The following is a 23,261-nucleotide window of genomic DNA, read 5'->3' on the forward strand; positions in this document are numbered from 1 at the left end:
AAGGAAGGCTTTCAGTGCAAGTCGGATCGCTCTCAACTCCAACAGGTTGATGTGGAGACGAGACTCCGCCGGAGACCAGAGGCCTCTGATCTCCGCCTCTCCCATATGGCCACCCCATCCCAGGAGGGACGCATCCGTCACTACGACATGCTCCGGTTGGGGAAGGGAGAGGCTCCTGCCCATGACCCAATCGCGGTCCGTGAGCCACCACTGCAACTGCTGTGCAGTGCCCTCCGAGATCAAGACATGGTCGGAAAGGTTGCCGTGATGCTGGGCCCACTGAAACTTCAGGTCCCACTGCAGAGCCCGCATGCACCGCCTGGCGTGATGCACTAGTAGGATGCAGGAGGCCATCAGCCCCAGAAGCCGCAACACTAGCCTGACCGAAACCCAGGATAGAGGCCGAAAGATGGGAATCAGGGCCTGTATATCCCGGACCCGCTGTTCCGGTGGATAGACCCGGAACTGCGCCGAATCGAGAACCGCTCCGATGAAGAGGAGCTTCTGAGAGGGACTCAGGTGTGACTTCGGCACGTTGATGGAAAATCCCAGCAAATGCAGGAGATCCGCCGTAGTCTGGAGGTGGGAGACGACTGCCTGGGGCGAGCCCGCCTTCAACAACCAGTCGTCGAGATAGGGGAAGACTGGAACCCCTGATCTGCGCAGATGAGCTGCGACCACCGCCATCACTTTCGTGAACACCCGAGGGGCACTGGTGAGGCCGAAGGGGAGCACGGTAAACTGAAAGTGCTCTTGGCCCACCGTGAACCGCAGGTAACGCCGGTGGGCCGGCAGGACGGGGATATGGAAATATGCGTCCTGCAAGTCCAACGCTACCATCCAGTCTCCGGGGTCTAGGGCAGCTAGAACCTGAGCCAAGGTTAACATCTTGAACCTTTCCTTTCGGAGGAAGGCATTGGCGTTCCGGAGGTCCAAGATGGGGCGTAGGCCCCCTTTGCCCTTCTTGGGAACCAGAAAGTAGTGGGAATAACAACCACGACCTACTTCTGGGCTCGGAACGCGCTCAACGGCCTCTTTGGCCAAGAGGGCCGAAACTTCCTCTTGCAGAAGATTATTTATTTATTTATTTTTCACATTTATAGAGCGCACTGTTACCCGGAGGTGTCCTGGCGCTAGTTGAGTGAGTGTGTATGGGCAGGGGTTACTGTGTGAAAAGCCAGGTCTTCAGAGCTTTCCTAAAAGACAAGAGATCCGGTAGTTGTCTGAGATTTAGTGGTAGCGCGTTCCATGCCTTTGCTGCTCCTAGAGAGAAACTCCTGCCTCCCCAACTGGCTTTCCTAACTCTGGGGACGACTACCAGACCCTGCTCGGCTGATCTCAAAAGTCTTGTTGGTCTGTACCACTGAAAGAGTTGAGAGATACAGTGGGGGCCTAGGCCGTACAAGGCCTTTAAAGTCACGCAAAGGGATTTAAAAATAATTCTCTTGCGAACTGGTAGCCAATGTAGTTTAACCAGGTCCCGTGAAACAGAGGCAAATTTAGGTGTGCCCGTGATTAATCGGGCTGCAGCATTCTGCAGAATCTGGAGTTTGTTGAGGAGCCCCTGTTGGGCGTTCAGCAGAAGGCTGTTACAATAATCAGCCGAGATACGGTGGTGCTGCGGTGGCATGGCTGGAGGGGTCGTCTCGAAGGGGAGGGAGTAGCCCCTTCGGACGATTTGCAGCACCCACCTGTCCGATGTACTGGACCGCCAGTGGAGCAGGTGATGGCGAACTCTGCCGCCCACTGGCGTGGAATGGGCCTGAAAGCTCGGACTATGAAGGCTTTGAGGCGGATGCTGCCGGATGTGGACTGACCGCGTTGTCCTCCAGTACCGCCTCGGTGGAAACCACGTCCACGACCGCGTGCAGGCTGGTTCTGCAGCCGGTGGCTAGGCGGACGTGAGGAGATGCCCCTTCCTTGGCCACGAAAGGAGCAAAAAGCGGAAGTTTGTGGCCGCGGGGCCGAGAGGCCCAAGGACTTGGCCGTAGCCCGGGAGTCCTTGAAGCGAGCCAGCGCACTGTCCGCTTTCTCACCAAAAAGGCGAGTGCCATCAAAAGGCATGTCCATGAGAGTGCTCTGGACATCCCTTGAAAAGGACGTGGACTGCAGCCAGGCGTGACGTCGAAGCGCCACCGTGGTAGAAATCGCCCTACCCAGCGTAGTGTCGAGTCCACATCGGATTGCATGGCGCGCTGCATCTCTCCCATCGGCCAGAGCTGAGGAAAGCTTTTTGGGACAGAAAACCGGGGTCGCCCAGAGCAGGGCGGTGGCGCCTGGCAACGTTCCTATCCACAGGAGGGACTGTGGAGGGCTTGGACCAGGTGCCCTGCAGAACGTCAATGAGGGCCTCATTGAATTGCAGCAGGGGCTCAGTGGAGCTTGCTGCAGACTGAAGCACCTCAGTGAGGATGTTAGTCCTCACAGCCACGGCAGGCAGCTCAAGCCCAAGGGCCGCGGCTGCCTTGCACAGCACCACAGAAAAAGCTGCACCCTCCTCCGAAGCCACAGTCGGAGGAGAGATGAATCCAGTGTCCGGTGAGGTATCCAAACCACTGGCCTCCCCCAGTTCATCTGCCCAGTCCTGCGAAAGTTGGCCCTGAAGGGCCAAAGGGTCCACAGACCCCTCCCAGTCGCCCCCGTCATCCGATTCCTGGTAAACAGGAGGAATGATCGGAGCCGGACGATAGACAAAATGTGTCTCTAGCGGCGTCGGATGAGGCGCCGAGCGGCGCCGCACCGGCGTCGGGTCCGGACAGGGGCTGAACCGGGGATCGACGTCGACCGGAGTCGGCGTCGGAGGTGGCACCGGTGTCGACGCCGGCGGAGGAGGAGTGACGAGGTCGACCGGCGTCGACGGGGGCCCAGGCATGGGCCCCTCGGGGACCTGCGGCGTCGGGGCCGGAGCCTCCAACGGCGCCGGAGCCGCCGGCGCGCAAGGTCACCCAGTCGAGTCCGCGGGGCCCGAAGGCGCGCCAGCGGGCGTCGACGGCGGGGCCAGGCTCCTCATGGCCGAGAGGAAGGCACTGACCTCCGCCGGGGTCGCGTCAGTCCCAGGGAGCGGCGGGTATGGGGACGTGCGAGGCGCCTGCGGCTCCGGCAGGGGTGAAACCACCCTGACCCTCGGCCGAGTCGCGCGACCTGCGAGGGGAGTCCGAAGAGCGGTGTCGCCTCTTGGACTTCTTGGAGCGCTTCGACTTACCCAAAGACTTCGAGCCAGACGAGCGACGATGTCGAGTGCGGCTCCGTGACCGATCCTTTGACCTCCTCTTGGACCGGGATCGAGAGGGGCGCGGAGCCGAGTGGCGAAGCTCGAGAAGCTTACGGGACCGCTCCCGCCTAGCTTTCGAGGTCAGGGCCATAAAATCGGAACACGACTCCGCGTCGTGGTCGAGCCCCAAACAGTACAGGCACCGGCGGTGATGATCGGTCACCAACATCAGTCGGTGACAGTCGTCGCAGGCCTTGAAACCAGGCATCCTACCGGCACCAGAGTCGAGAAAGTGACCAAAAAGAGTCAAAATATTTCATCAAAAAATGACTAAAGGGGTAGCTCTCCCGGATCGGCGCTTACTGGCACGGAAAAAAGAAGAACAAGAACTGAAGTCAGCGCGCGAGGGCGGCGTCTAAGTACTCCGACGACGTCATTCCGGCGCACGACGCCAACGACGGACGCGGAGCCGCAGACGACGCCTAGCGACGCGCAAGGGGTATTGCTACAAAAATCTTCCGGATCCAGTCTGACGCCTGGGGATATTCTAAGGTGAGGAATCTAACTAACGTGTTTCTTTCAGATATGTAGAACCAATATGCACTTTGAAACTGTGGCTTCCGACAAAAAACAAAAATAACCCTTTTGACTTGAAGAATTAAACAATTAAACAGGCCAACAAATCATTCAAGAGCATATTGAATAATTCTCTGTGGAAGGAGCTGAAAGTACATCAGAGCCAAGTGTCTTGTGAGAGACAAAGCTAAATATTTCACCTTCAGATCTGGAGGCAATCAAGGTCTGCTGTTTGTGTTCTCATGTTCAGAGTTTCCATTTAGAGAGGCGACTTGTGCAATGATGGCCTGATCATTTTTTAGCTATACAGGTTCTGCCAAATTTTTAGGTCAAGCCTAGTGGCAGCGCGCATGCGCTGCTCACTCAGCGAGACTGCTGTAGTAGAGTATGGGAGAGAAGCCGCGCCCACTCTCTTCCCATATTTTTCATTGGCTTGTGTCATTGTCTTTCGTAAATGCTGCATTCGGATTCGTTAATAGGCTTGTTAGTCCCTCCTTAGTACAGCCTTGTCTTCATTTGTACCCTTCCATGACGACTGGCCCTTTTACTCCAGTTGTTACATGACACCTGTTATTTAGTCTGTATGCACTTTATTGAGTTTCTCTCACTGCAGGCCAGACATACGCTGCTTCAGCTGAAACCGCTTGCGTTTTTCTAAGCGGCACAGCCGCCCCGTAACACGGGCGCTGCTTTCAATCACTTTAATCCGGCATTATCTTGTGTCTTTTTCAACCTCCCCCCACCCCCCAAGTAAAATGGATTTAGAAATGATTAGCGAATTAAGTCATGTGAATTCCAGGTAGCACATAATCCTGTGCTAATGGGCTGAAACTGACAACAGCACATCTGTGTTACATGCCATCTGTACTAAAGCCACCTGATGAGTTGTTTTCAAAAGCCTGTTTTATTAACACCACCACCATCAATACCACAACATTCACCAATACCACTGCATCCACCAATACTACCACTTTGACCAATACCACCACCAAAAATACCACCAATACCACCAACACCAGTACCACCACCAATACCACCAACACCAGTACCACCACCAATTCCACCACCACCAATACCACCACTACTGCCAATACCACCTCTACCGCCAATACCACCTCTACCACCACCACCAATACCACCACCATCAATACCACAAACAATACAACCACCAATATCACCAATACCCCCACCACCAATACCCCCCCACCACCACCACCAATCCAATACCACCACCACCACCAATACCACCACCGCCAACACCACCACCAATACCACCACCACCACTAATACCACAACCAACAATACCACCACCAATACCACCACTGCCAATACCACTATCACCAATAATACCACCACCACCAATACCACAACCAACAATACCACAACCAATACCACAACTCCCAATACCACCATCACCAATAATACCACCACCGCCAATACCACCACTGCCAATACCACCACCGCCAACACCACCACTGCCAACACCACCACTGCCAACACCACCACCACTACCAATACCACACCACCAATACCACCATCACCAATCCAATACCACCACCCACCAATAATACCACCACCCACCAATAATACCACCAATACCAATACCACCACCAATACCAATACCACCAATGCCAATACCACCAACACCAATACCACCACAATACCACTACCACCACCGATACCGCCACTACCAATACCACCAGTACCAGTACCACCACCAATAAAACCACCACCAATACCACCATCACCACCACCACCAATACCTTTAATACCAGCACCACCAATACCACCACCAATACCAATACCTCAGCGCTTCTCGCTCACTAGTAATAGAAGGGGCACTGTACGAGGCCAGAGCTGCACCCGTTTCATCCCTCCCTCCCTCCCTCCATGCCTGCCATAAAGCACAGTCCACCCTGCAACAGGAGGTGAAGCCAGGGCCCTACTACAGCTGGAGTGCTTTTTATTAGGCCAAAGATAGCAATGACATTACGCAATGCCACACTGCACTCTTAAATCACAGAGAGGGAAGGAAATAGCTTCCCCCTCTCTTCCTCCTGAGCTGCGACAGTGTAATCACAGAGCGAAAGGTGGTGGAGCTCTTTGTTAGTGTTTAGAGCTCGGATTATATATAACTCTCACTTCATTCACACTTTGTGTCTGTGTAATTTACAACACTTACACATCTTCTTCACAGCACTATTTATCAATACTCTGAAGACGTCGCAGGCCGGTCTCTTCCTCTGATATTTATAATCTAACAAGCGGTCGAGCAGGCCCTTTATTGCAATGCAATAGGTCTCGCATTTGCGAGACTTTAAGCTATTAGTATTATAAATGACAATGCCTTTTATTTATGTTTTAAAACCCAAAACATAAATAAAAGGCATTGTCATTTACAATGCCAATAGCTCAAACTCGCGTGAATGCGAGAACTAATGCATTGCAAATGCTTGTTTTAAAATGTAACTGCCTTACCTCGTCCTTATAAACAAAATTTCCTCTGCAGGTCACATATTATCTATGAAATTCTATTGCATTTTATTGTCAAATATTTCTTTATATAGTGCTTTCCATACCCTAGACTCAAGTTCAATAGCTAACAGCCAATCAGATGGTGTTTCCCAGCTCATAAAACACCTGATGAGTTTTTAAGAGAGAGTACGCAATAGGCTTAAATGGTTGTGTTTAAAATATCCTCTGCCTTCTGTTTCCTTCACACTGCTCTTTTTTCAGTCCACTAGCTCGAACTGTTTAAGTTGCCAGCTACTGTTAGCAGATGTCTCCAAACTAATACCTTTCAGATTCTTCATTGGTGCTTATTCAAATATTAACCAATTACTATTACGACAAAAATGTATGTTGATGAATTCATATATTCCTTTCAACATGCCTGGGTCGATAATAAGTAATACATTGTATTGTAATTGCATTCATATAGTGCTTCCTACTCCTAATAGGGAGTTGAAGAGCTTTTTCGGCCAGTAGCACACTACTCCGGAACCCATAAAGGATTAGTGGTGAATTAGTATAGTGAAATATGAAAGTTATTTGAGTGGTGGACATGTTAATCTGTTATTTGGATTCAGAAGGATAGTGGCGTGATAGAAGAGGGAAAAAGGTTTGCATTTATATAGAGTTTTGAGCAGTTTTGAGCGTAACATTGAGCCTTCAGGAGTTTATTTCCACTCCTTTCAAAGAGGGCAGTTTGGAAAATATTGAATACACAAAACATCTCAGTGAGTGTACCTAGTAATAAACAAATAGTCAAATTCTCGAATAATTCTAATGTACATAAAGACAAAAAGAACAGTTTTCTTGTTCCCAGTACAGAAATCTCTGAATTCTGGCAATTGTAAGAAAGGGAAATTTCCCTTTAGGAACCTGACCCATGGTGCAATCCTAAAATTTGACAATTGGTGAATTGACATTCTAAAAAAAAAAGCTATATTGCCTGTGCACAGACAATTGCAATCGTGAACTACATCCCACCCAACAAGCCTTTGTCTACGAAGTATCCGCCAATCAAATGTGTCCTGACCTCAAACACGGCAGCACTTTTGGTTTTCTGGCAACTTTTGAAACCAGTATTTGGAACGCAATAGGTCTCGCATTACTGAAAGTTTGAGATATTGGTGTTGCATTATTATTTGCAATGCTAATAATTCAAACTTTCAGTAATGCGAGACATATTGCAACTCAAATGCTTGTATTTTTATGTGCTACATAAAAAAGCTTCCTACATCGTCTCCCCTTACATGGGTACTCAGCAGGCTTGTCACATAAATTCTTTCACTTTGAAGTCAGAGAAAGAAAAGTAGACACCAGGCTTCCTCCACAGAGAGAGCTTGCCTTTTGAACTAGTCTTGGTGGGGGTACCATTTTCACTTCTGTGTGGCTGTGAACAAGGTGGTATCTTGTAATCAGACAAGTCAATGTGATTATATATTACTAGCATACGAATTTTGCGACAGGCATATTTAGTTCCATTTTATTAACTAGGAGTAGTGCAACCGTACGCAATACACAACTTCTTTGTCAAAGACATGTGCCAAATAAGGGCTCCTGGTTTTATATTATTTTTTCAACCTTTCTGTCTTTATTTATCTATATTCAAATTATTGGATAAATGAACACTCGCATGCAGCTGCCTATAGGGTTTCAGCATTAGAACCATTTGAAGCAGCCATACATTAGAAAACAATGCATCACTTGCAAACATTTGCAAAACAGTAGAATCAAATGTGCACATCTTCAGCTTTATTAAGGAAATTTCATCTCTATTAGCTAACCCCTTATGTGATCACAGCACAATTGTTGGCCTGGCAGTCATGTTTGAATTCATGGAGTGTTGTGTCAAAGAGACACTTTCTGTAGTAATTTTTGTTTTTGTAAATATTTTTAAAGTTTATTTGTAAATATTAGCAAGGAAGTTAGTTCTCTTCAATGACACTCTTTCTGGTAGAGACTATCTGGCTGCCGATTCCTCACCTTTTGAATATTCCCCAGGCGTCCGACTGGATCTGAAAACCTTTCCAAAGTAAGTCTGCAAGCCAGAAGGTGGTACTGTGCAGTTCCACACTGACACTGTTCCTCTATGTAACTGATGTGCAGGGCTTATATAGGCATCACTCCTGCGTGCTGACATTAGTTGCTTTCAAGATAGTCTGCGTCGCTAGACGGAGGGCCCCAAAAGCAAACAAACACCAGTGTGTAGATTCATAGACTTGGGACCTCATTAAAGGTTATAGTCAAATAACAGAACATGAAGAAGGGAGGGACTTTGAGGAATATGCAGCTACACAGAGGCTCTACCTCAAAGAGCGTTAACAAAGATAAGTAACTTGTGCTTCTGATAGAGAATCCTAGCTGCAAATGCCTCACCTTTCGAATAGATACTAAAGAAGTATCTATTTAAAGGTGGGTTGGTGAATGGGCTCATACCAGAAAGTCTTGCACAATCAAGCGGGCAAATTGCCCTTCTGTGTGGACTTGTCTGTCCAGACAACAGTGAATCATGAACGTATGGCGGGACGCCCATTGCGCTGCCTGACAAATGTCTAGGACAACGACTGTAACCAACTTTGGCACTGGTGGAATGGGCGTGCAAGCCTTGTGGCGGCTTCTTCACTGCCAAAGCATAGCATATCTTAATGCAGAGCATGATCCAGCATGAGAAAGTATCTGCACAGCCTTGCCTTTTTTCGCTCCAGCAAACCCAACAAATAGCTCAAAGGCCACCTGCAGCTCCTTGATACAATCAATTTAGTAGCTGAGCACTCTTTTGTGGTCTCTCATCCTCCTTAGAGGCATACGGCGGGGCATAGAATGCAGGCAGGGCAATGGTTTGACTGACGTTGAATGGCATCATAACTTTGGTAGAAGGTGGTGTATGGTGGACGAACATGCAGAGCCTGAAGCTTATTCACATGTCGTGCTGAGGTGAAGGCAACGAAGAACACAGTTTTGATGGCGAGGATCCCTAGGGGACAGCTGTGCAGTGGTTCGAATTGCGTACACATTAAATAAGTAAGGACAATATTGAGGTGCCATTGAGGCATTATAAAGGAGAAGGGGGGAACATGAGCTGCAGCCCTTTCAAAAAATGCATCACAATTCGTGATTTTATCCAAGAGGGCTGATTAGGCATCTGTAAGAAAGCAGAGAGAGCCTAAAGATAACTTTCAACTGTGCCAACAGCAAAGCCTGCCCAGGCGAGAGTCGGAACAAATATCCATCAGACAGTTTAGCCTAGAGAGGGGTCAATCTGGCAAGTGCTGCACCAAACCACAAACATGTCCTAACGACAGGCGTATACAATTTTTGTCGGGGGATGCCCGGCTGCCGAGATTACATCAACCACTTTTGGAGGAAGGTCAAAGGTGTTCAGCTGTCACCGCTCAATCTCCACGAATAAAGGTGGAGGTTGTGGAGGCCAGGATGGAGAACTGATATATCTGCTGTGACAATAGTTCCCCCAGTCCAGGGCCACTAAGATGACTTGGGCCTAATCTGTCTTGATCTTCTCGAGAACTTGGGGTAGGGATGGTATAGATGGAAAGGCATTCAGGAGTCCTGAGTTCCATTCAAGGTAGAATGGGGAATGTGTCTCCGAGCAGGAGATGCCTTGATAACTCCAACAAGCAGAAGTGCAGAAATTCCGTGTTCTCAGCAGTGGCGAACAGATTGAGCCAAGGCTCTCCCCATTCACTGAAGAGACTTTGAAGACAATATTCATATGAAGGTGTTTTCAGATCTATCTGTTGTTGCAGCTTGTCGCTGTAAGACATTTCAACATCTGATAAGGGAGTTCAAGTGGTTGGGAGTTAAAGCCTCTTTGGTACAGCAATCCAAACTTCAAGTTCTCACGGACGGTCAATTTTACTTCTTTACCTCTGTTGAAGAGGCCCAGGCCCTTCAATTTCGCATCTCCAAAGGCTAAAATAGAAGTATAGGGGGTGGGAGTTAATTGCACTTAACTAAGGGAAAAAGGCTTACCTTCCTGGATAGGTGTTTTACAGATTGAGTTGTTGGGCAACATTTCTTCAGCTGAAATGATGTTTAAATATTTTTTTTATCTTTTTCTTCTTTGAGATGAGGGGGGGGGGGGAAGAAGAGGGGTTTCAGGTGCTCTACCAAGGCACCCACTTAGTAAGAGTGGCTATAGGGGGAAAGTGGGTAATCCCCGTTTCGAGCTCCGGAGAAGACTGGGTTTGAGAGGAACTGTCGGAGGAAGGTTTGCAGTAAAAAAGAGCAGGATGTGAGAGAGTAGCAGGTTTTATTTTAATCTCAGTTTATGCAAAATCATGTTTGTTTTATTGCAGGTGGTTATGTGATGCTTTTTTTAGGATTACAAGACAAATCTTAGATGGACTAAAGGTGGTTTCTTTGGTTCTGGTGGCGCCAAAGTTCAAGTCAGCGGATTGATAATGGCTCAACAAATTAAAATGATTACCTGTAAAGTGAATGCGCTGTCAAATAAGCAAAAGCGTGGGGTTCTCTTCAAGTGGTTGTCGTCATTTAACCCAGAGGTGATTTTTCTCCAGGAGTCCCATCTTAAGAGCAGTACTCCTAAAATATCTATCACGGGGAAATATTCACTAGCTTATTAAGCCTTGCCTGGAGTGGCAATGCAGGTGAAGATATATTTTTTGCGAAATCCCTGACTTGGCAAGTTACGGAGGTATTAAGGGACTCTAAGGATCTGGGTCAAGGTCTGTGTGGCTGAAAATGTGTTTAATATTTTCAACTATTATGGCCCCATAGTGGATGAAACAGAGGCTTTAGAACACATTTACAAAATTGCATTGCAGGCAGAGGGCTCATTAGTGATGGACACAGCCAAGCTTCTTGATATATATACATATATATATATATATATAAAATCAGGATCTTGCATTGGTAGATCCCTGGCATTTATTCTTCCTCAACGTTTCACAAAATACATATACTCGCCTAGATTTAAGACAGCTTTATGACTCAACTTCTTTCTTGTGGCAAGCTTATGAAAGAGGGGTAGCATTGAGATAAGGGCTAACCCCTTTTAAGACCATTTAATAGTATCCATGGCTGTAATTTTAGAGACGCCTAAGAGGCAGAGACTAAGGTGGCAATTCAACAAGGGATTACTCACTGATCAAATCTAGGTAAATGACACAAAGCCCTTTATTCAGGAGAGTTTTAAAATGCATTTGAATAAAGCTTCTGTTTTATGGTATAGGTAGCATTTAAGACTGCTTTTAGAGGTCAGGTGATCACGTATAAAACTCAAAGTCAACCTATACGTTAAGTGGGAGGCTCCTCCTCAGCAGCTACTCGGTAAATAATGCAAGATCAGCTATCGAGGACAGAGCAGGAGCTTAGGGATTTTTTTCTATTAGAGGTATTAGCAGGTAGTAGAGCCTTCAAACAGAAATTATATGAAGACAGCCAACAGGTGGGGACATGTTTGGCTTGGTCAACTAAAACACAGAAGAATTGAGAGTTAATTATTACAATTTAAAATCCAGTCTGAGTAGTAATAGAGACTGAAAATAAAGAGATAGCCGAGGTGCTTTTCATCATTATAGGCACATATATAAAGAAACTGAACTGGTTACATAAGCTAGAGCAGTATTTTAATAAGTTTCACCTTCTGAAAGTCCTTTTAGCTCAGGTAAACTTGTTGAACTGACAAATTGAGCCCAGCAATGTTGCCACAGCTCTTAAAACTATGGCAAATGCCAAGGCTAGCGGAAGTGACGGGATCCCTACGGAAGTAGCTGAAAACATTTCTAGATGAACATCTTCCATTGCTTATAGTTCTGTTTAATCATATTAAGGAAGGTGAAGAAATACCAAAGATTTTTAAAGAAGCGGTCGTAGTTAGTTTCAATAAAAAAGATAAAGACCCCATAACCCTAATTCATATTGTCCCATCAGTCTATTAAATGTGGACTATAAATTGCTTATGAAAATCTGGATGGATAGGAATCCTCCATGAGCCCAATATATGATCCACCTAGACCAAAATGGGCTTTTACTGAAAAGATCGATGGCGGCTGACACGCACTTGTTGATAAAAGCTATCGACTACTTTTCAGTCAAAAAGGAGAAGCCAGCAGTTCTCATGCTGGACGCAGAAAAGGTGTTCGACCTTGTTAACTGGATAGTTCTATTTTTCATTTGGCAAAATTTGGCTTTCCATCCACAACCATAGACATGCTTAAGAAAGGATATAAGGGTGCTGAGGCTAGGATAATCATCAACTTTCAGGAGGCAGGGATAGTGAAGATAAGCTGCGGCACTCGTCAGGGAAGCGTCCTATCCCCACTACTATTTTTATCGAAACACTAGCCACCAGTATTCAATATAATTCATCTATCATTGCACTTATGGAGGGCTGGCAAAAAAGTAAAACTATTCTCGGATGATATGATTTTTTATTGGAAGGCCGATAGCACAAACATCCAGAATGCTACAAATGAAATTAATGACTTAACACGAATTGGGGCTACAAAGTAAATTAGGCGAAGACAGAATTAATATTGTTTAACTCATCTCGTTTCAACCTCCCAGTGAGCCTATGGCAAGTTCCGCAGTGTGCAGTAAAATATCTAGGGATCAACGTTATAAATGATTTCACTCAACTATCCCACCTAAATTATGGTGCAACTCTCACCAAAACTAAAAAGCTGATAGAAAGATGGTCTTGCTACCTCTGTCTTGATAGGCAGAGTTGCACGAGTCAAAATGTCTATTCTTCCTGTGTTTTTATTTCTCTTTTCAAATCTTCCTTTAAAAATACCCAGTACCTATTCTAAATACTAGACACCATTATAAAAAGTTGTTTATGGTCTAACAAACAGCCCAGGGTAAAATTGTCTATTTTGCAACTTGACACCGCCCAGGGAGGGTTAGCATTACCGCATTTACAGTCATACTACCAGGCTGCATTTAACTCTTTAGTCCAGTAAGCAGCAGCAACTAAAGTCTATGATAATTGTTTGCTATATCGTATGGTCAAGGAAAGACAAATTGGTTTACCAGTTTTTCTTGGGAGTGCTAAACTCCCCAAGAAAACATACTATAAGGTTTTAGAGACTTTGGTATTTCGCATTCAGACATTTTTTAAACTATGGGAAATTCAGGTATATGATGCCTATAAGCCGATACAAGATTGAGAGATTTGGGGGCTATCATTATCCAAAGTGACCCTACAGACATGGGAAACATTAGGGTTCAAGAATTTCAAGATTTCTATAACGGCCCAAATCTGATTTCATGGGACTTTATATCTAAACAGTTTGGTAGTTTGAACCTGGTAATGCAGGTTAGTTTTAACCAAATAATTAGTTTCCTCAAAATTAACTATGTGGTATTGAAGACTGAGGTTTGTCTATAGGTTCACCTATAAATTAAACTAAGCTCGTGGGAGTAGGAACTTGGTATCAGGTGTTACGGCAGAGCATCAGTCAGACGTTAGTGCCCGAATTTCTGCAAGAAGTCGTTCAGGAAACTAGTTGTAGGATCAATAGTAAAGAATGGCAGCACCTCAGTGAGTAAAGGCATAGATCACTGAGAGGTGCCAATTCTATAAGGATGAACAAAGCAAAACCAAAGGGGATGATGGATGGAGTGTTGAACATTGCAAGCACTCACCCCCAGTCAACTGATCTGGGTTTAATCCATCATCATTCTTTAGCTCACTCCGCAACCCCATTTCAGACATGGCCATATCCAAATTAGTCTGACCCTGTGCCGCATGGGAACAGTCCAGCCCAAACTGCCAAGTCGTGTCTTCCCTGGACCGTAAACAAGCATCCTGGGACCGGTTTCAGGTTCATAACCCTCATCAGCCAGGCTATCTTGAATCCAGTGGCAGAGTGAGCAAGGGACCCACGTCTGGGCATACCCTGCCAACCTAGGGTGAACAAAACAAAACCAAATGGGATGATGGACGGAGTGTTGAACATTGCAAACACTCACCCCAAAGTCAACTGATCTGGGTTTAATCCATCATCATTCTTTAGCTCACTCCGCCACCCCAGTTCAGACATGGCCATAAGCAAATCAGTCTGACTCTGTGCTTCATAGGAACAGTCCAGTTCACCCTGAGTGGGACGGGTATGCCCAGACGTGGGTCCCGTGCTCTCCATTCCACTAGAATCAAGCTATCCTGGCTGAAGAGGGGTGAAACCCAGAAGAACAAGTTACTTACCTTCGGTAACGATGTATCTGTAAGAAACATTAGTTAGTTAGATTCCTCACCTTAGAATATCCCCAGGCGTCAGACTGGATCCGGAAGATTTTTCGTCAGCAATACCCCTTGCGCGTCGCTAGGCGTCGTCTGCGGCTCCGCGTCCGGCGTCGTGCGCCGTAATGACGTCGTCGGAGTACTTAGACGCCGCCCTCGCGCGCTGACGTCAGTTCTTGTACATAGCTTTCCGCGCCAGGAACGCAGAGCCATGCAAGAGACCGACACTGGTGCCAAAAAAGTCTAGGGGCCTGAAAAGGATAACCTTAACCCTAGATGTCAGTTCGCAGAACGGGGAGGATGGGTGGGTCGGTGAGGAATCTAACTAACTAATGTTTCTTACAGATACATCGTTACCGAAGGTAAGTAACTTGTTCATCTGAAAGAAACACGTTAGTTAGATTCCTCACCTTAGAATAGATACCCAAGCAATACCAACCCCGGCGGTGGGTCTGCGAACCAATATCACACCAGAAAGTCCTGGAGGACAGAACGGCCAAAGAAGCCATCCCTCCGGACTTGGCTGTCTAGGCAATAGTGCCTGGCAAACGTGTGCAGCGAAGCCCACGTCGCCGCCTGACAGATGTCCTGCAAAGGGACTCCCCGTCCCAAAGCAGTAGTAGCCGCTGTGGCCCGAGTAGAATGGGCGCGCAGCCCAACAGGAGGGACCTTTTTTGCCAAAGAATAACAGGTTTTTATACACAAAATCGACCCACCGGGAGATGGGCCGTTTGTGCACAGCTTTACTTTACCCTTCTTCGCACCCACGTAGCCAACGAAAAGCTGGTCGTCCACCCGGAACTGCTTCGTGCGGTCCAAATAAAAGGAGAGCGCACGTTTTGGGTCCAGACGGTGGAGCCGCTCTTCCTCTTTGGAAGGATGCGGAGGCGGAAAGAAGGTATGCAGGGTGACAGATTGCCCAAGATGAAAGGGAGTCACCACTTTTGGTAGAAAGGAAGGACGAGGCCGAAGGACAACCTTGTCCGGATGAACAGATAGAAAAGGAGGCTTGGACGATAGAGCCTGGAGCTCACTCACCCGTCTAGCCGAGGTGATGGCTACCAGGAAAGCAGTCTTAAGAGTCAGAAGACGAAGAGGACAATTGTGAAGAGGCTCAAAGGGAGCGCACATCAGAAATGTTAAGACAAGATTCAAGTCCCACTGAGGCATTACGAAAGGGACAGGAGGGAACGTGTGAGTAATGCCTTTAAGAAAGCGTGACACTACAGGGGACTTGAAAAGAGAGGGCTGATCAGGAAGCCGGAAGAAGGCAGAGATGGCAGCAAGATAACCTTTCAAGGTGCCCAGAGCAGAGCCCTGCTGGGCCAAAGAAAGAAGAAAGAGGAGAACCTCAGAAAGAGGGGCGGAAAGGGGATCCACAGCCTTTGCTGTGCACCATGCCACAAATTTGTTCCACCGGCAGGCGTATACCGTCTTTGTGGAGGGACGCCTGGCTGCCAGAATGACATCACAGACTTCAGGAGGCAAGTCAAATGACATCAACTGCCGCCGCTCAATCTCCACGCATGGAGGTGGAGGCTGGACAGGTTCGGGTGGAGAACCGTCCCCTGCTGCTGCGACAGAAGATCCTCCCGAAGGGGCAGATGTATCGGAGGATCGGTCAACATACTGAGTAGCTCGGGATACCAGTACTTTCGTGCCCAATCCGGAGCCACCAAGATGACTTGGGCCCGGTCGCGCCTGATCTTCTTCAGCACTCTGGGCAGAAGTGGTATAGGCGGAAAGGCGTACAACAGACCGCAACTCCACTTGCGACGAAAAGCGTCGCCGAGCGAGTGCCGCCTTGGAAATTCCAACGCGCAGAACTGCTGACATTGCGCGTTCTCGTCGGTGGCGAATAGATCTAACCAAGGCTCTCCCCACTGCTGAAAGAGACCTTGCGCCATTTCGGAGTTCAGACGCCATTCGTGATCCATCATGCACCGGCGGCTGAGTTTGTCTGCTCTGGCGTTCAGAGAGCCCGCCAGATGTTGAACCACTAGGGTGACGCCCTGGTGTTCCAGCCACGTCCAGAGGCGCAGAGCCTCCTGACAAAGGGTCCACGACCCCACCCCGCCCTGTTTGTTGCAATACCACATGGCGGTGGTGTTGTCCGTGAACACCTGCACGACACTTCCCCTGACAGAGGGAAGGAAGGCCTTCAGTGCAAGTCGGATTGCTCTCAACTCCAACAGGTTGATGTGGAGGCGAGACTCCGCCGGAGACCAGAGGCCTCTGATCTCCGCCTCTCCCATATGGCCACCCCATCCCAGGAGGGACGCATCCGTCACCACGACATGCTCCGGTTGGGGAAGGGAGAGGCTCTTGCCTGTGACCCAATCGCGGTCCGTGAGCCACCACTGCAACTGCTGTGCAGTGCCCTCCGAGATCAAGACATGGTCGGACAGGTTGCCGTGATGCTGGGCCCACTGAAACTTCAGGTCCCACTGCAGAGCCCGCATGCGCCGCCTGGCGTGATGCACTAGTGGGATGCAGGAGGCCATCAGCCCCAGAAGCCGCAACACTAGCCTGACCGAAACCCAGGATAGAGGCCGAAAGATGGGAATCAGGGCCTGAATATCCCGGACCCGCTGTTCCGGCGGATAGACCCGGAACTGCGCCGAAACGAGAACCGCTCTGATGAAAAGCAGCTTCTGAGAGGGACTCAGGTGGGACTTCGGCACGTTGATGGAAAACCCCAGCAAATGCAGGAGATCCGCCGTAGTCTGGAGGTGGGAGACGACTGCCTGGGGCGAGCCCCCATTCAACAACCAGTCGTCGAGATAGGGGAAGACTGGAACCCCTGATCTGCGCAGATGAGCTGCGACCACCGCCATCACTTTCGTGAACACCCGAGGGGCACTGGTGAGGCTGAAGGGGAGCACGGTGAACTGAAAATGCTCCTGGCCCACCGTGAACCGCAGGTAACGCCGGTGGGCCGGCAGGACGGGGATGTGGAAATAAGCGTCCTGCAAGTCCAACGCTACCATCCAGTCTCCAGGGTCGAGGGCAGCTAGAACCTGAGCCAAAGTCAACATTTTGAACCTTTCCTTCCGGAGGAAGGCATTGACGTTCCTGAGGTCCAAGATAGGGCGTAGGCCCCCTTTGCCCTTCTTGGGAACCAGAAAGTAGTGGGAATAACAACCACGACCTACTTCTGGGCTGGGAACGCGCTCAACGGCCTCTTTGGCCAAGAGGGCCGAAACTTCCTCTCGCAGAAGATTCAAATGATCCTCCGAGATACGGTGGTGCTGCGGTGGCATGGCTGGAGGGGTCGTCTTGAAGGGGAGGGAGTAGCCCCTTCGGACGATTTGCAGCACCCACCTGTCCGAAGTGATGGTACGCCAGTGGAGCAGGTGATGGCGAACTCTGCCGCCCACTGGCGAGGAATGGGCCGGAAAGCTCGGACTAGGAAGGCTTGGAGGCGGATGCTGCCGGGGTGGATGTGGGCTGACCGCGTCGTCCTCCAGAACCGCCTCGGCGGAAACCACGTCCGGCCGCATGTTGGTTCTGCGACTGGTGGCTAGGCGGACGTGAGGAGGCACCCCTTCCTTGGCCACGAAAGGGGCGAAAGGCGGAAGTTTGCGACCGCGGGGCCCAAGGACTTGGCCGTAGCCCGGGAGTCCTTAAAGCGATTCAGCGCACTGTCCGCTTTCTCACCAAAAAGGCGAGTGCCATCAAAGGGCATGTCCATGAGAGTGCTCTGGACATCCCCCGAAAAGGAAGTGGACCGCAGCCAGGCGTGACGTCTAAGCGCCACCGTGGTAGAAATCGCCCTACCCAGCGAGTCCGTAGTGTCAAGCCCACATCGGATTGCATGACGTGCTGCATCCCTCCCATCGGCCAGAGCCTGGGTAAGTCGTGTCTGGGCCTCCTCCGGGCACAGGGGCAGCACGTCCTCCACCGTATCCCACAGAGAGTGGGAATAACGGTCCAAAAGACAGGCAGTGTTCAAGGACCGCAGACCCAAACTAAGGGAGAACAGCTTTTTGCCAAACTGTTCCAGTCTCTTGGAATCCCGGTCCGGCGGAGCGGTCGCGAAGGAGGATTGGGAGGTAGAAGCCTGGATAACCAGGCTCTCGGGAGTGGGGTGTTGGGACAGAAAACTGGGGTCGCCCGGAGCAGGGCGGTGGCGCCTGGCGACGTTCCTGTCCACAGGAGGAACTGTGGAGGGCTTGGACCAGGTGCCCTGCAGAACGTCAATGAGGGCCTCATTGAATTGCAGCAGAGGCTCAGTGGAGCTTACTGCAGACTGAAGCACCTCAGTGAGGACGTTAGTCCTTACAGCCACGGCAGGCAGCTCGAGCTCAAGGGCTGCGGCCGCCTTGCGCAGCACCACAGAGAAAGCAGCACACTCCTCCGAAGCCACAGTCGGAGGAGAGATTAATCCAGTGTCTGGTGAGGTATCCAGACCACTGGCCTCCCCCAGTTCATCTGCCCAGTCCTGTGACAGCTGAGCCTGAACGGCCATAGGATCCTCGGACCCCTCCCATTCGCCCCCGTCATCCGATTCTTGGTAAACAGGAGGAAGGAGCGGAGCCGGACGATAGACATAATGTGTCTCTAACGGCGCCATCGACGGGTCCGGAGCGGGGCTGAACTGGGACTCGACGCCGAGCGGAGCCGGCGCCGGAGGTGGAACCGGCGTCGAAGCCGGCGCCGGAGGCGTGACGAGGTTGACCGGCGTCGGCGGGGACTCGGGGGCGAGTCCCTCGGGAACCTGCGGCGCCGGAGCCGGCGACAGCGCCGGGGCCGGAGCCGCCGGCATGCAAGGTTGCCCAGTCGGGTCCGCGGGGCCCGAAGGCGCGCCAGTGGGCGTCGACGGCGGAGCCAGGCTCCTCATGGCCGAGAGGAAGGCACTGACTTCCGCCGGCGTCGCGTCAGTCCCAGGGACCGGCGGGTATGGGGACTGGCGCGGCGCCTGCGGCTCGCGGGGGTGGAACCACCCTGACCCTCGACCGAGTCGCGCGACCGGCGAGGGGAGTCCGAAGAGCGGTGTCGCCTATTGGACTTCTTGGAGTACTTCGACTTACCCGAAGACTTGGAGCCAGACGAGCGATGATGACGTCGGCCGAGTGGCGAAGCTCGAGGAGCTTACGGGACCGCTCCCGTCTAGCCTTCGAGGTCAGGGCCTTGCAGTCCGAACACGACTCCGCGTCGTGGTCGAGGCCCAAACAGTAAAGGCACCGGCGGTGATGATCCGTAACCGACATCAAGCGGTTACATTCAGCACAGGCTTTGAAACCAGGCATCCTACCGGCACCGGAGTCGAGACAAGATCAAAAAGGATCAAAAAACTTAGTCAAAAAAGCCTAAAAGGGGTAGCTCTCCCGGATCTGCGCTTACTGGCGCGGAAAAAAGAAGAACTGACGTCAGCGCACGAGGGCGGCGTCTAAGTACTCTAAGTACTCCGACGACGTCATTCCAGTGCACGACGCCGACGACGGACGCGGAGCCGCAGACGACGCCTAGCGACGCGCAAGGGGTATTGCTGACGAAAAATCTTCCGGATCCAGTCTGACGCCTGGGGATATTCTAAGGTGAGGAATCTAACTAACGTGTTTCTTTCAGATACTGGTCCTAGGATGCTTGTTTCCAGTCCAGGGAGGACCTGGCTTGGCAGTTCGGGCTGGACTGTTCCCATGAGGCACAGGGTCAAGACTGATTTGCTTATGGCTGGGTTTAAACTGGAATGGCATGGCGGGCAAAAAAACGATGGATTTAGGCCCAGATTTCTGTACTGAGGTGAATGTATGACATTGTTCTGCATTCTGTCCATCAACTGTTGTTTTTGCAATTTTATAAGGATGGCACTCTACACCACACAATTTACACAGGATTTTTCTGCCTCATTCAAATTAATGTTTTACATGCAAGGCAACTGATGATCTACATGTTTTTTCAGGCTGCTATGCTCCAGCAATTCTGGGAGGCGGTCTTCCAGGAAATTAGCCAAACCACCCAAACTTCTTTCTCCCAGACGTACAAGTTACTTACCTTCGGTAACGATGTATCTGGTAGAGACGATCCTAGCCACAGATTCCTTAATGTAGAATTTTTCCCAGGCGTGAGACTGGACCCAGAAAACTTTCTTTGCCCCAGCATCTCTGCTCGCCGGGGGGCGGTACCACGCGACTCCGCCCTGACGTCGTCCGCGGGCATGACGTCAGCGAGGTCACATAAGCCCCACCCCGGCACGCTGACATCAGTTTTCTTCGGAGAACTTTTCCGCACCACAACGCGGAGCCATCACAAAAAAAACTGTGGAGAGTATGGGAACAGTGTGCGAAAAATCAGTGAAACAGAAAAGAGAGAAACGAAAGGTGAGGAACAGCACCAGTTGGAAAAGTGCCAAGCACTAAGGTACAAAAAACCATAGCGGTGAAAGCCATAGCAGGGAAAGAGCAGAGCACCGCTCTGAGGAACACCCTTGCAAGCTAAGGCAATATCCTCCCTGGATGCAGAAAGCATGTGAAAAACGCCATAGCAGGGGGGGAGGGAGAGGGAGAGAGAGGGAGAGAGGGAGAGAGAGAGAGAGAGACAGAGAGAGAGAGAGACAGAGAGAGAGAGAGAGAGAGAGAGAGAGACAGAGAGAGACAAAGAAAGACTGCAAGCACAATCCACAACAGTGAAGGGCAACAAGCCCGGAACAGAGGAGTAAAAGCAATTCACCCCCAGACGACACCCTCAAGGAGTGCCATATCCTCTGAAAGGAGCGAAAAGGCCGAGGTACAGGCAAAAAATAAAAAAACAACGTAGAGGGAGAAAAGTAAAAGTAGGCCACTACATTGGAGAAAATCCCAGGGTGGAGGGATGCAGAAGAACACATGAACCAACCGACCATGCATCACAAGAGAAGGGGTGGAACAATCAAGCAGAACGAAGCATCCTGGCCGGGAGGAAGCGAAGCAGAGACCCACAGAAGACAAGCCACCCGGAGGGAGGCGAGTGCAGAAACCCAAACTGAAGGTCCTTGCAGAACGGGGAGGAAGGGCGAGCCGTGAAGGAATCTGCAGCCAGAATCGTCTCTCAGATACATCGTTACCGAAGGTAAGTAACTTGTACATCTGATAGAGACAACTAGCCACAGATTCCTTAACGTAGAATAGATACCCTAGCCATACCCAGAGGGGAGGAGAGCATGCGAGAGAGTCCCCCCAGTAGGAAGAAACACAGGGCCCCAGCAGGGGACATGTCACGGGGACCAGAAGGGCGGCCCAGCCCTTACCAAGCAGAAGTAAGCAAGAACAAGGCGAAGGGAAGACTAGGAGACCCCAAGCCCATCCAAGGGGCAACTGCCACAAACCCTCGTAGGGACAGACAGCCGCAGAGGAGCACCCAGGAGGAAAAGAAACACCCCAACTCCAGGGAGAAGAGGTAGAACCGGAGGCAGAGCCCACCGTAGGAAAACACGAAGCGATAGAGGACAGCTGAATAAGCATCAGCTGCAGGAAGCAGACAAGGCAGGAACGGCTCCACAACCACGAAGCGCAGGCGTAAGAGGAAAGGCACAGGTGCGCAAAGCCCCAGCAGAACAAGAGGCAGGGCACAAGGGAACACACTAAGGCCCACGGTGGTGGACCAGAACGAGCAGATGTGCGCAGCCGGCAGCTGACAACACCATGGAGCAGTGCCCCTAGAACAAACCAGGCGCAAGCCGAGGGCAGAGGCCAGGGAAATTCAGAACAATCCCCAAAGGAGGATCGTTCCATAGACACACACCGACCCACGAAGAGAAGTGGGACCAGCCAGAAGAGAAAGAGGAGAGACACGGAGGACGAACCCAAGCCGTCAACCAGAACACAGGAAAGCCAGGAGAAACCTAGTCCCCCTGGAACACCAGACAGAGGACCAGGCCGAAACGCCTGACAAGAAGGCGGAAACGCCACAACACGACACCGTAGACAGCATGCCAGACTGGTTGAGCGAAGTAGCGAACACTGAGAATGACAGAACCTGGAGCAGCGCAAGCTGCCCCCGACAAGACAAAAGAGACCGCACCAGCAGTATACAGTGATGCCAGGAAAGGCAGGGAACCCGAAAAAGGGGGGACCATACCTTCCCAGCGCAGGACCGAGCTATGCAATAGCTACAAGTACCCCACATAGGGTATGATACGGCCCACTAAAACATGGGAACACCTCTTAGGGAAAAACCCACAGCAGAGGACCAGAACATAAAGTTAGTGTATGATACGTCCCAAGAAAACATGGGAACACCTCTTAGGGAAAAATCCCGCAGCAGAGGACAGAACATAAAGGACCTGAAGCTAGAACCACAGACGGCTTGTCAATCAGTCTATCAAAAAACACAGAGAAGGCCCAACCTGAGGACACATATGGGTGGATCACAATCAAAGAACCACAAAATCCGAAAGGGCTGTACCAGCAGCCAACGGCACAAAAGGGTCAACTTAAGGACCCGAAGGCACGCCAACCCACCAAAACAGACAGACGTTCCAACCAAACAACGCCGCCCTTAAAGAAGCAGAGGACTGGCAAGCCAAGTTTATGGAAAGGGGGGGAGGAGGAGGACGGAGCCCCGCAACGAGCCGCTGAATGGCAGCATCCGCATGGGTGTTAAACATAAGCAACCCATCAAAGGGCAGGTCAACAAGACGCTCCCCCACATTCTCAGGGAAAACGCTATCCCTCAGCCAAGCATGGTGACGGAGAGCCACTGAACTTGCCATTGTGCGGCCAAGAGCATCAGAAACATCCAGGGCCGGATGAAGAATAA

General features: G+C 50.3%; 1 protein-coding gene across 1 annotated transcript in view; it reads right to left on the reverse strand.

Annotated features, from left to right (window-relative positions):
- The window catches only part of LOC146810320 (cholesterol transporter ABCA5-like), a 1,540,893-nt gene that overhangs the window by 148,063 nt on the left and 1,369,569 nt on the right, over positions 1–23,261 (reverse strand). The gene's annotated exons all lie outside the window — the stretch shown is intronic.

The sequence above is a fragment of the Triturus cristatus genome, chromosome 7, assembly GCF_964204655.1.
Source record: "Triturus cristatus chromosome 7, aTriCri1.1, whole genome shotgun sequence".
NCBI classification, from domain to species: Eukaryota; Metazoa; Chordata; class Amphibia; order Caudata; family Salamandridae; genus Triturus; species Triturus cristatus.